Raw genomic sequence first — 13,391 nt, 5'->3', positions numbered from 1 at the left:
ATGATTGTTAGCCTCGCTCGCACTATCAAGTCAGGGCCAGTAAATAGGAATCCGCGGCGTGAGCTAGTAATGCTAATGCGTTTTTCCGCTAGCACTACAAAGATTGTGAAATGCAGTGTTAGTAATGGCTGTTTTTTCCAAGTGAGGGTTTAGAGTTGAAAGAGCAATTTGTTGTGTAAATAATAGGGTATGTCCTTGCAAGACTGATTCGAGGAGATGAAATGGCCGCCACATTCGATTCAAAATAAATGCAAAATTATGAATAATCAAGGTGGTAGTCTAAGGCGCTGTACCTAATTTTTACTGTTTACTTGAAACATGAAAAACAGAACTAGTTCTTTTTAAACGTTTTGCAGTAATCCAAACTTATTCCTCACTTACATCCTAATTATTCACCACAATCAGTTTATAAGCTCTTTAACTGTCTGAGAAGACCAGCTGCTGATTGAAAAATAGGGTACAGAGCCTTGAGTACTTTACTTGTGAATTTATCAATAAAAAAGATGTATGTATGTAAACATTTAGACCAATTTTTACTGGTAATCTACACATGTTTGGATATAATTTCTCACACACTTTTACACACACAGTTAAACATACATTGTTTAACAATTTTTTGTGGCAGGTCCATTACCTGTTTGTCCAAATTATTGCCTTGCTGTAATGTTCACACAGTGTTCACACATCTAGCCTCCATTTAACAAATTAAAATGTAAATGCAAGATAAATAAATGTCTCAAAATTGCACATTCAAATTGTTAGTTGGGTAGCCTCTCCACAGATCTGCCCTGTAAGTTGACCTGGTGGCATCACTTGCATGTCTCCATGCAAGTTGAGGACCTTTCTCTTGTAAGGTCACATAGTCACATAAATGCAGAGGTTCCGGTTAGACATTGTTTTTACCCACATAGGTTTGTGAAAGTAGGTTAAAAATGCCACAGACAGAACTCAGGGAAACACTGTGCAATAGCCTACTATAAGATAACATACAATACCTACCTACATACTTTAAAAAGTCCCTCTCATGTATTTGATGTCAGACGACTGTTTGCATAGAGAGACTGGCACTGAGCATATGCTAGTCGTAGTATGGGTACTTAAGCAGTAGTCCATCTGTCGAGAGCATACTGTGTAAATAGCACCACTATGCAGGAGTTTTGAACACACTGTTTTTTGTCTACCAGTCCCACCTGTCACTCTTATCGCTGAATTAAATATAGTCAGTTATTCTCATGGACAGCACCTCCAGCTGTGCAAACATATATACTGTATGTCTGTTTAGCCATTATGAATAACACTAGTGTCATTCTTTAGCAGTGGAAAGTGTTAGCAGCAGCACTGGAAGTCAGAGGGTGAGTTCACATTTACACATAGACAACATCAAAACAGGACTCAAACAGGATCAAACCAACCCAACAAGAGCAAGTGTGAATGTACACATAGATAAATGGTGCATTGATAATGCTATCATAACAATATGAAATTCATTTATCCTCTTCTTTATGCTTCTTTTCTTCTTTCGCTTGTTTGTATTTATAAGTTTGTAAGTATTTATATCATTACAGCTTAAGCATAACACTATAGAAAATGTCTATTATATTAAACAATTCTATTTTATTTTACCTGGAAAAAGTGTTTATTATATGCTGCGAAAAAAGTGCAATACTTGTATGTTTTATTGTTATTATTTATATATTTCATTCATTCATAAAGTATAAAAAGACATTCACAGTGTCATAACATCAAACCAACAAGAAATGAATAAAAAGGAGCAGAAAGAAGTGTAATCTTATGTTATCTGCCCCCTTTTCCCTTTTCCAGACAATACATCAACACTGATAGTCACTTTAAAACATTTCAAACCAGTCACAATAACTCACATCAACTGCAAACAGACATCTTCACTATTATGCACAACAACTTAGTTTCCTTTTCCATACATACACATTGCACAGGATTTTATGTGTTTTTTAAAATGCCATCATTAAAGAACCATCTATAATCATTGATTAGATAAGAATATAATTTTAATGACACTAGGTAGCGCGTTTCAGGACAGTAATACCATGGTAATAGCAAGGTAATAGCAACTACAAGTGTTACTATGGATACTAATATAAATACAAGAAAATGTATTACTTATATGAGCCATTCTTACTCTAACCCATACGCCTATGCCTCAGTTTGTTAAGCCCAAATGACCCCAAAGCATCTTTCAAGCTATTTCCATTCCGTTACAATGACTGAGATTTGGAATTGCCTTTATTTCCAGATTCTTTGTCCTTTTCTTTATTTCCTACAGTGTTACAGACAGTTTAATTACCATACTGGTTGTTCTCAGTCTTGGCCCTCACACCTCTGACCTTCGACCTCTGCTGACCCGCTCACACCTGTAATGGTCAGTAAGCCTCTCACAGTTCATATCTCCAGTGTTCTTATTGCCATACCCATCCATCCACATTAGGCTAAAGCGATTTGCCCCATACATGTGCCTGAACGTGTCTTGCCCCGCTGGCGAAGTTCAAGTGCTCCGAAGGACAGGAGGTAATTGAGTGTGCGATGGATGTAATGATGTGTTCGCGGACACTCTGTGAAAATGGTCATTAGCACCTCCGAGCCAAGCGAAGTGTCCACAGCGGCAATTAGGGAATAACAGTTCATCCTCTCTTCACAGAAATGTTACAGCTAATGCTAGCAGTCAAGAATAGACACACAAGACCTTTAATGCACAGCAACGTCTTCTCGTTTAATGGCACTTACATAAAATATATCTTTTCAAATTGCAGCCATTTTCAATTTCAATAATCTGGATGCAAAAATATTGTATTTTATCACTACTTAATGTAAAATGTCCATTATCACTAACTTCATGTACTAAATATTCAACTAATCTGACCCAAAATTCTAAGACTCCTTGACAGAAACAGAACCGTCCATGTAATATTAATATTGATAATGACTCAGGAATAGAAAAAAAAAAAAAAAAAAAGTAGATGCATTGCATATAGACCTACAGAACATATCAATTCCTTAAAAGTTTTTCACATTTTATTTATTTATTTATTTATTTATTCATTTACTTTCTAAAATGCATTATTTATTCATATCTGGTATGAGGACTTACCAAGGTAACATTTTTTTATAATTAGGGACTTTCAGTGTACTTAATACAAAACTAATTTATTTTTAATCTGGTTTATTTAGCAACAATAGTGTCATTAATCAGCATTTCTGTGAATATCACTGATACTGGTATCGGTATCAGTATCAAATTGATATCAGAATGCTTACCTTATTATTACTTGGTATGGGATTGAACCAAATGTACTTCTTTATGTATACAGATCTACATTAAGTTTACAGTTCTGTTTACTATTAATGCATTTTATAAAAGATTGAAATAGACTTCAGAGATTCTGCAGTGACTATGTTTCTCAACTTAAAATGAAAGTGAGAAGAAATCAAAATGGAACACTTGGTTTGTCATGTGGTTGATAATGGTTTTGTTAACTTGCTTTGAAAACCTTCACAACAAAAGCTTCTCCATATAGAACACATCATATTTATGTGTGACATGACCCACACTGTGCAATGTATTCATATAGCCTAGGCGTTCAGTTGTTATTCAAAAGCTTCACAGTACAAATCTCTTGTAAACATGTTTTCTGCACTGGCCACATGGGGGTGCCCTTTAGTGTCCTTGGCTCCATGCAGCATCATTGCAATAATAGGTTTTGATGTAGCATTATGTTATTCAGCCATACATTAAAGAATAATGTGGCCTTGTCATGGTATAAGGGGCTACAGATGGGAGTTAGTCACGCATGTAAACGCTAATAATTTATTCCATGAACAGCACAATGGCACCAGCATAATAAAGGGAGCTCTCTGAAAATGTTGTGGTATAGTAATTTGATTTTGTCTGTGTAAAGGCGTATGGAATTGCATTAAATTCTCATCAAGCCAAGAAGATGTAAGCAATATCAGGTATTTAGAACAAGAGTATATTGTACTGTTTTGGGTTGATGGAGGAAAACAGAGCGCCTGGAGAAAACCCACTCAGGCACAGGGAGAAACATGCAAACTCACACAAAAAGAATCCTCTTGCTGTGGGGCGAGGGTGCTTACCACTCCGCCTCCATGCTGTTTAACCTGACATATGGATGAAGTGACTAAATACTGTATAGGTACTAAAAATAAGCATTCAGAATAGAGTTACTTTAATAAAACCAAAGAAAGATATTGCGTTAGCAGCACAACAAGGAATATATTGAGTTAGTTACACTGTAATAGTGACTAAAATAGAAAATCTATTTTCTATTTTGCGCTAATGCATTTTTTAGTTCATGATTTTAATACTAGCCTTAAGTATTTACTCGATACCAGTGCATAGACACCAACAGTATTTTCCTTTAAACTAAAATAACATAAGACACAACTGATCTAAATGTGTCATGTATCTATTATTTATACTTTAAATAACTATAAACATCATGTAGAAATAATCATTCAAACATAACTTTCTGGGCTAACTACGGCCAGTAAATAGTAGGGATGTAATGATATTTACAACAAACACTGTTAACACTGAACATGTACCAGTCAATCATAACCATGTGCAATTATTTTTAAGTCTATTTTTAAATTATTTTAAGCTATTATTTATTATCTGTGTTACCTTTTCCTGCTGTTCTGAAATTGTGCATTGCAACACTGGAATTTCCCCACTGTGGGACTAATAAAGGCATATCTTATTTAAATCTCTTGAAACAGTATTTTCATGATATACATCCCATGGTACGATATTTATTGTGATATTTTGTAGATGCTAACAAAATTGTGAAAATGCAACTTTTTCCTTTTAAAATGCCTTAACAAGACTTTTGTTCTGTCATAAACCAAAGAATTAAAGTTTAAATGTGCTTATTAGGATTATTACTATTATTATTTGGATTACTTTTCATGTAGTCTGCACTGTAATGGAGCAAAGGATCATGGTATAAGTAGTTTACTCATTTTTAAAATTTTTTTGTTAGCTATTGCTGCACCAAAAACAAGGAGACTTGTAATTCAATATATTGTGTTGGTCCACTATATTATTGTGAGACTTTTCACGATACGATATCACAATATTTCAGTTACTGTTGCATCCCTAGTAAATAGTCTTATTACATAAATTTACATGTCCAAGAAGGATATCGGTTGAATCGATATTTGGAAGTCAGTATCCGATCCAGCTCACTTTTCAGGATTGGCGCAGATCAGATACCAGTACTCTTCAGGTGAGTGCATGTGCAATATTTCCTTCCCTTTGTGGTTATAGTGAGTTTTAGACTCCTGTCACTGAAATAAATGATCAGGTTTAATTTATGAATTTACACTTTAATTAACAGTGGAAATTGGTTCTTGCCCCTCTCCGGGAGTATAACATCATCACATCCTGGAATCTGAAAAGCACCAATTCAGTATTCTGTAACTAAACAGATTTTCAAAGAATTTTCCCCAAAACTTCATTTGCACTTTAAACCACAACAACACTACCCAAACTTGACATAATATAACATTTTCCTTTGTCCCTTTTTTATTTGCAAGAAGACAAAATACCCATCTGTTCCCATCTCTGTACACAAAAGAATGACCCAAAAGACTGATGAGATTTTCAGACATTTTTAAAAGTAATTTTCTTATTTGGCTGTGAAGTCTCTGTACGGGTCCATATTTGGCTCTGTTACCTGGAAGCGTGCTGTTTATTAAGGAAAACAAATAATCCTGCACCCACTCTGGCCAATGCATTTATCAACACAAGTGCTTCTATGAGGAATAAAGTAGGAGAAATGAGGCCTGTGTTTAGCTCTGTTTTGACAAAACATTTGGCCAATTTCTCAGGGGAAAGTTATTTGGAACATAAAACTTCATAAGCTGCTGCAATAAACAAAATATATATATTAATTAGCAGATGCCATTGTAATTTCACTTAAACGTCCTACATTACATAAAATTGGCTGCTGTGAACTTTAAGATGTTTTATAATGTTATTACCTCCTCAAAAACATACCCAGAATTGTGTTTTGTTTCATTCTCACATGAGTTTGAGTAATATTAGTCCGTCTACATCTCCAAAGCTCAAAATGCTCTGTTCTACCTTGTGATGTCATGTAGAGGTAGATTTCAAGATAACAGCTACCTTTTGCCTTTAGTTCAAGAGAGATTGGCAATTCCAGGGCTGAAATTATCCAAATGATTCTAGTGATGGCGTAGTTTAAGAACACACTGGAGCACTTCCTGTATTAACACATGATATCACAATGTGGGACAGAATGTAGTGAAGTAGAAGAACTTGGAAAGACTTTATTTTTGGGTACACTTATTGACATCTAAATACCCGCTAATTAGCATAGTTGTAAATGGTTAATTTGTCATTAATTAGTATTTGTTCAGCCCTTATTCATGTCTAATTCCCCATAAGCTTATTCTGCTATTAGTTCTTTAGATACTTTATTAATACACTTATTATTATTGCTTATTTGTATGACAGTAGGCCATTTTTGTCCTTGAATTATGATTCCAAAAAGCTTTTGGTGCAAATAACTAAAAACTAAATTTCTTTTGCTACTAGTCCTGAACAACACCAGCTTATTAAAATCATAATTCATATACAAAAATGGCCTAGTATCATACTAATAAGCAGTAATAAGGAGTGTATTAATAGGAAAGCATAAATGTCTAACTAATTGTAGAATAAGCTGCTGGGGCATTAGACATTAATAAGGGTTAAATAAATACTAATTAAAGACAAATTTACATTTACAACTATGCTAATTAGCAAGTAGTAAATAAGTGTACCCTAAAATAAAGTGTTACGGAGAACTCTTTAAAATAGGGTTGGGTTTGTGTGTACAAAATGCTTGAATGAAACAAAACACAACTCCAGGTGTTTGTGATGCAGAAACTGAAAATAGAGTAATATGGGCCCTTTAATTGTCTAGACATCCCTTCTAACCTCTTTTGGCTCTCTCAGGATTTGAGTAGCAAGTTTAAAAAGTTGAAGGTTTACCAGATGTCTTATGATTAATACATGTACTATTTCGGTCACACTCTGGCGCCTTAGGGACAGGAAACAAAAAGATCGATCATGATATAACTCGCCGCCATCTTTTCTCGTGGGAAATATTTCAGTAATAGAAGGAAGAGAATGTGAGAAGAGAGATATTAGCAAAAACTGAGCTAGAGTATTCAAAGGTGCGCTGTGCACCTTTACTGGTGGAGGCTCGGTTACTCATAAATTAATTATAATTTAGTGTTTCCTTTTCAAAACATACCCAGATGAGACGTAAAAGTGGCATTGCATCTTTACTTTTTATTTCACATTTAGAAGAGTGTTTTCGGTACAAAATTTGCGCTCATACGATGACGCAAAAGTGTGTGGAATTTGACTGGGTATGCATGCCATCTGACATGTTTCTGAACATATCTGACCAGAGTTTTGCGTCTTGGGCAGTGCAAACTGAAACTCTACAGTGGAGTGTATTCAACTTTTCCACTCTGGAGGGTGGACTCAGATTTTTGCATTTTTAAGCCCCAAAATGAAAGGCCCTTCCGATAAAATATTTTGTCGTTTTCACTACCAAGTGTTCTTTTGTAAACAGGCCCTCAGTCATCTGCACTTTCAGTCTGTTTTCTGTTCAACTGGTCCAAATGGTGTTTTCCACCTGCTGATGTCACAAGTTAGTGCCCTCCTCTACTCCACAAACAGGCTCCTTTGTGCTTATATAATTGTTAGCTTCACTTTACTTATTATCTTTATCTGCTATATAGTTATATTGTATGACACTGTGGATCATTATGTTGATCCAAAATCTAAAACTACTTAACCTCTTAATAAAGAAAATAAGAAAATAAAATGGATCAGAAAAGTAGCGTCTTGAAAATAAGTGGTTAAAGATTGCTCAAACATGCACTCAGGTGAATAAATGGTGAGGGGAAATAACTGTATAACATGATTAAAAGCTCTGAAAAGTAAATTTTGCTGAATATTTCTGTACTCCGTAACTTTTTTTTTATTGGGGTGTTTGTCTGGAATGTACCACACAAATTGCATAAAAATTGAATACCTTAAATTTACTCAATAATAGGTGTTTTTATTGCTTAAAAAACATGCATTCTTACTGTGAGCGGTGTCTCCTCTCTGCAGATCTGACATCATGCATCTTCAGTTTCATTCTCGTGTGTGTGACCTCTGCTAGCACCAATGACAAAAGGTATACAAAAATGTCTGTTTATTATATCAACACGTACCACGGCGCTAATGACTTTTTGTGTGTGTCTCTTGCCTCCTGGTTGAATACTTCTAAAGCTCTCAGGCGATTTCTCCTGGGATTAAAAGAAATGTGCAATCACTTTAAAGAAAGCCATTGGCACAGCGACAATGGTTTATCTGCACTTGACAAGCCCGAAACACTTCTGAAGCCGTCTGCTGCTTACAGTGAGATTTCTGCGTGAAAAAGTCTGTCCTACATATTCACAACAGCTCTGAGCAAGGCTATGAAAGTATTACATCAAACTCAGACATCAATGTTTTCCACTGAGTCTGCGTGTGCACTGGGAAGGAAACTTTGGTTATCTGGAATGTCACTAAAGGCTTATCGACAAAACTTTATGTATGTGACAGTTGTGCTATGTGGGTGATTAAACAAGTAATAATAATGATCATTTTAATCTAATTTAAAATAATTTGAACCCAGATATTAATCACATAATTTGTATTTTATTTATTTATTTATTTAATTTGACTTAATGTACTGATATCTACCAATAGCAACTAGAGGTGTAACGATATCCAAGTCTCACGATACGATATTGTCACGGTATAAACCTTACAGTATGATATTTATTGCGATATTGTGGGAAAGCTCACTATATGATGGGGAGGCTCACAATTAAGAATGTAGCAATATCCAAATCTCTCTGTACGATATTTTCGTGATATACATCTCACAGTATATTTATTGTGATATTTTGTGGACTCTAACAAAACTGGTAATATGCTACTTTTTCCTCTTAAAATGCCTTGACAAGACTTAACACAAAAAACTAAGACTTAAAAGTTCTTAGAACTTAGAGTTATGTTTTCATGTAGTCTACACTGAAACGGAGCAAAGGATCATGGTCTTTGTAGTCTTTTTTTTAGCTATTGCTGCACCATAACTCTTAATTTAAGCAAAGAGACTTGTAATTCGATATATTGTTATGGTCCACGATATTATTGTGAAAACTCTGATGATACAATATCACGATTTTCGGTTATTGTTACATCCCTAATAGCAACTAATCCAAAATTTTATCATAACTCAAATCAGTGTTGGGTTTCTATGCTTTTAGGGGACATTACATTCACTTCATTTATTTCCTGGAGAAGGATCCTAACGTTGACCATTGACAATACTTGCCTAAATTTAACCTAAACCCTTACAATAATCATTATTTAACTTTAAATCATATTGTTGCTCAAATAATAAAGGATTTATGTCATGGAGATCAGATTTTTAGGAGGCATGTTTTGATGTTGTGTAGGCTTTGCGTAGGTCAAATTCCTTGCTCAAGTACATGACCAATATAAGATAAGATAAGATAAGATAATCCTTTATTGTCTCTCATGGGACAAATTTGTCTTGGGCCAAGGATCACATGCTTTAAAACAAAGACAGCACAGCAACATAAACCCAAACAAACACCCACCATAGAACATAAATAAATAAAAGAACACATATAATGGTGGGAAAATGGACCAAACCACCAACTGAGTGATCATTTCACAAAGAGCTCCTGCCTCACTCTTCCTAGGCTCCACTATGTCCCATATGGCCTCCCTTGACTTTTATTGTAAGGATTTTTATTAGTCACTCTGTACATATGAATGCAGCAGGTTCACAGGCATGTTTTCTGAAAGATGGAAAATCTCTGTAATACACAACCAGGTGCAAAACTATACAACTAGAGCCCCGGGGTCAAACCTCACATATTGCCAGGGTCAAAGGTCATCCGAAGCCTGGAGTTACAAGGTAACAGGAATGCGCTTGTTTTCTGCCACAGTTGTTACAGTTGGGATCCTTTTTGACCTACAGCGCGGTGAAGTCGAGTGGAGGAGAGCCCGGAGAAGGTTTGAGAACATCTGTGCCGCTGCCTTTTTAATCTTCTAGCCCTCATCATGCTCCACTCTCCATCGCAGGAATCCTAAACACGTTTGAATGTTTCTAAATGCCCTTTCTCTCTCTCTCTCTCTTTCTTCTCAAAGCTGCTGTATTAACAATTGCATAGCTCTAAATGGCATCTCCTAGGTAAGAGCTGACCTTGGTTCTCAGGCAGAGGGCACAGCAGTAAATCCATTTCTCTGGAGATGTGGTTCAGTGAATAACAAATTGCAGGGGCTGTTAAAGAAGCCCGCTGCTGCTGGTATAAAAGTGAAGAGCAACCAGACAAAAAATGCTACAAGACAGCTTAGCATCCCTCTGTTCCTTTTACTGATAACACTTAACGCATTTGAAAAACAAGCTGCAGCGTACAAACAAATACCCCTTCTCTCGCTTTTATGTTCCACTTATCAAAAACACCTTTAGGAAGCCGAAACCATATCTTACACATATTCTTGTATCTAATTTCGTCCAGCGCTTGGGTCTCTTTGGGATAACACACGACTGTCACAGCATGTTAAGGAGTCTCGCATTTCATAAAATGCCTTATCTGCCTTCACGACCAATGTAATGTTATTTAAACCCACCAAACAAAATGGCTCCCGAGCTGTCCATGCCGATAACAGCCTCTAGTCAGGGGACGCGGTGACAGCAGCCAGATTACAAGTTGGTGATTTACTTACCTTATTCATCCCTTTGACCTAGAACGCAAGGCCAATTTCGCGACGTGTTACCGTTTTGACTTGATTTACTGTCCGCTGGCGTTTTATTGAATCTCCCGACCAGAAAGTGTTCATGCTACTTTCCTTTTGATTTGGGGAAAAGATTAGCTTGCAGATTGAAAGGGATAAAAGTCACGGAAAGCAATCTTTGAAACATTATGGTCCTTTGGTCAAAGGGTCTGCATCCAATTTCAGCTTTGTTGACATCCACAGAAACTTGACTCTCGGGTTGTTTTACAAGATGGGAGTTAGTGACAAAATGGTGGGTTTGGGCTCTGAGTCATGCCCAGGTTTAACACTGTTGTCAGGGTTATATAGTCTGCAGATGGAACTATAAATCACGGGGGATTCATAATAAAAGGAAAGTGTTGTTGAAGTAAACAGTGAATAACAGACATTGATGCCATTTTAGGGTAAATAGTAATAATTTAACTTTTGATATCTTTGTCAGTGTTCCTGCTTGCTTCATCATGATCTTCATTATTGCCTTCATCATATTTTACTTTTGGTGGTAGATCTGTTAACAAGTGAATGCTCCGCATGCTGTTCCAGTGTGCCAGGCTCTCATTGGCTAAACTGATGAGTCAAAAATAGATGTTAAGATTGGCTGCCATTAGAACAGGTTTGATTTAACCATCTTCATCAAGCGCAAGGGTTAATAAAAGAAGCTACACTTGACCACTGACTTAGTTATCATAACTTTTGGGATGTTCTTGTCCACAGACATCACTACTCCCTTTACCAGCAGGTATTCTTGAAACTGATACGGGCTGCACTGGCATGGGCCACCCCCAACTAAGATGCGTTTATTAGTTAATTTGTTTATGCGTTAAACAGATTTAGCTAGATGTAACACATTCTGTGATGTGTCTTAATACATCAAATCTAAATCCTACCTGAATTAAACTTTTTAATCATCAAGCTAATCTCATTCATAAAGTTAATCTAATTCACAAAAAGCTTTTATCACCATTCATTTCATTTTCCTGCATCACTATGTCACATTTCTTTTTATTTGATACATTATGTACCATGGACATTATTGACATTATGTATGTATTGCACAGAGCAGAAGAAGAGCTGGGGACAGCACCCAGAAACTATCTGGGTATGTTGTTTATAAAGGACATGGATAATGATCTAAGTCTAATTCCAGCCTTGTATGAAACTGAAGTTGGCCTATATTTGCATTTTGACTTTTAAAGGCTTTAGCAAAGACAGTATATTTGAAATATTTCTGGCTGGCTGTAATGTCTTATTTAGCATCTTGGCTTATGTTGGATGACTTTCTATCCCTTCCTGAGCAACTACTTTAAAACACTAGTTCAGAGAGCATTGTAAAACTTTTCATTGAGAATAACTAGTGAGTTCTTCAATCTTGTATGGTCAAAGAAAAACATCTCCACTGTATAGACATCTGAAATCTTAAAAAGTTAGAGGAACTTCTGATGTGAGAGTGCCTGGCTGGGGTAATGATTGTGATGGGGACACACGGGAATGCTAGGTGCTAAGAGCCTTCAGAGTGCATGTTCAATAGCGGCCCCCTCTCCTCCGGGATGCTGCTGTAACAACCTGATAAGTGCATCGGAGACACACAGGCATGTAGCAGACAGACCGCACATGCACAGAGCTGGGTCAGAATGGGACTCTTTAAAGCTGCACAGTGGAACTTTTCTTGTAGGTTGTCTGCAAACTGTTTTTTTTCATGGAGATACCTAGAATGTTTCACAGTATGATACTGAACTTTCCTATCTTGCACTTATTTATTTAATCACTTGTTATCGGTTCAAGCATATTGCTCAAAGTGTGGTGAATGAGAACTATTTTTACAGTGTAAGTTTTATATAAAAAATTTGTCTTGCCCCAGTATGGATATACTGTATGTAGCTCTTGAGATCAAAACAAGTTAAACTGTGTCCTGTATTGTCCCATGATCAGTAAGTGCTCTGCAAACATCCTAGTTATTGTTAGCATTACAATTACTGCAGAACAGCGCTGTCTTCTGAGAGTTGTGAAAGGTGTTTATAAATTCATTGTGCTGAATAAATAGGCCACTCGGTATGCATAAGGTAAGTGACAAATAATTTTGGACCACTGCAAATCGTTTCAAATGAACTAGTTCTGTTACTCACATTCTTAAGACAGTAAAAATAAAGTACTGTGTCTCTAAATAAAGGTATGAAAATGGGTTAGGGTGGCATTACCTTCTTGTCTTCTTAGTGCTAGTGGAACATTCCAAGAAAAGCAGCACTCACTTCGTTAAGACCTGGAGATAACGGACCTTCTACTAGAAAAGTTACACAGTGCACTTTACATAAGTGGACCTCCTATATGCAGTGAAACGGAGCAGTGAGAGAGACTTATACACACTGGCTTTCTGCGCGCCACCTCACCATAAGCAGCCGGTCAATGGGCTGACTCAACAGTGTGTGAAATTAAGAGGGAAATAGAAGTAGACAGACATTAAGTCTCTCTCCCACTT

The sequence above is a fragment of the Boleophthalmus pectinirostris genome, unplaced genomic scaffold, assembly GCF_026225935.1.
Source record: "Boleophthalmus pectinirostris isolate CB_2022bp ecotype Guang Dong unplaced genomic scaffold, ASM2622593v1 HiC_scaffold_23, whole genome shotgun sequence".
In the NCBI taxonomy this organism is placed as follows: Eukaryota; Metazoa; Chordata; class Actinopteri; order Gobiiformes; family Gobiidae; genus Boleophthalmus; species Boleophthalmus pectinirostris.
The sequence above is the reverse complement of the archived record's forward strand: the minus strand, read 5'-3'. Positions refer to the sequence as shown.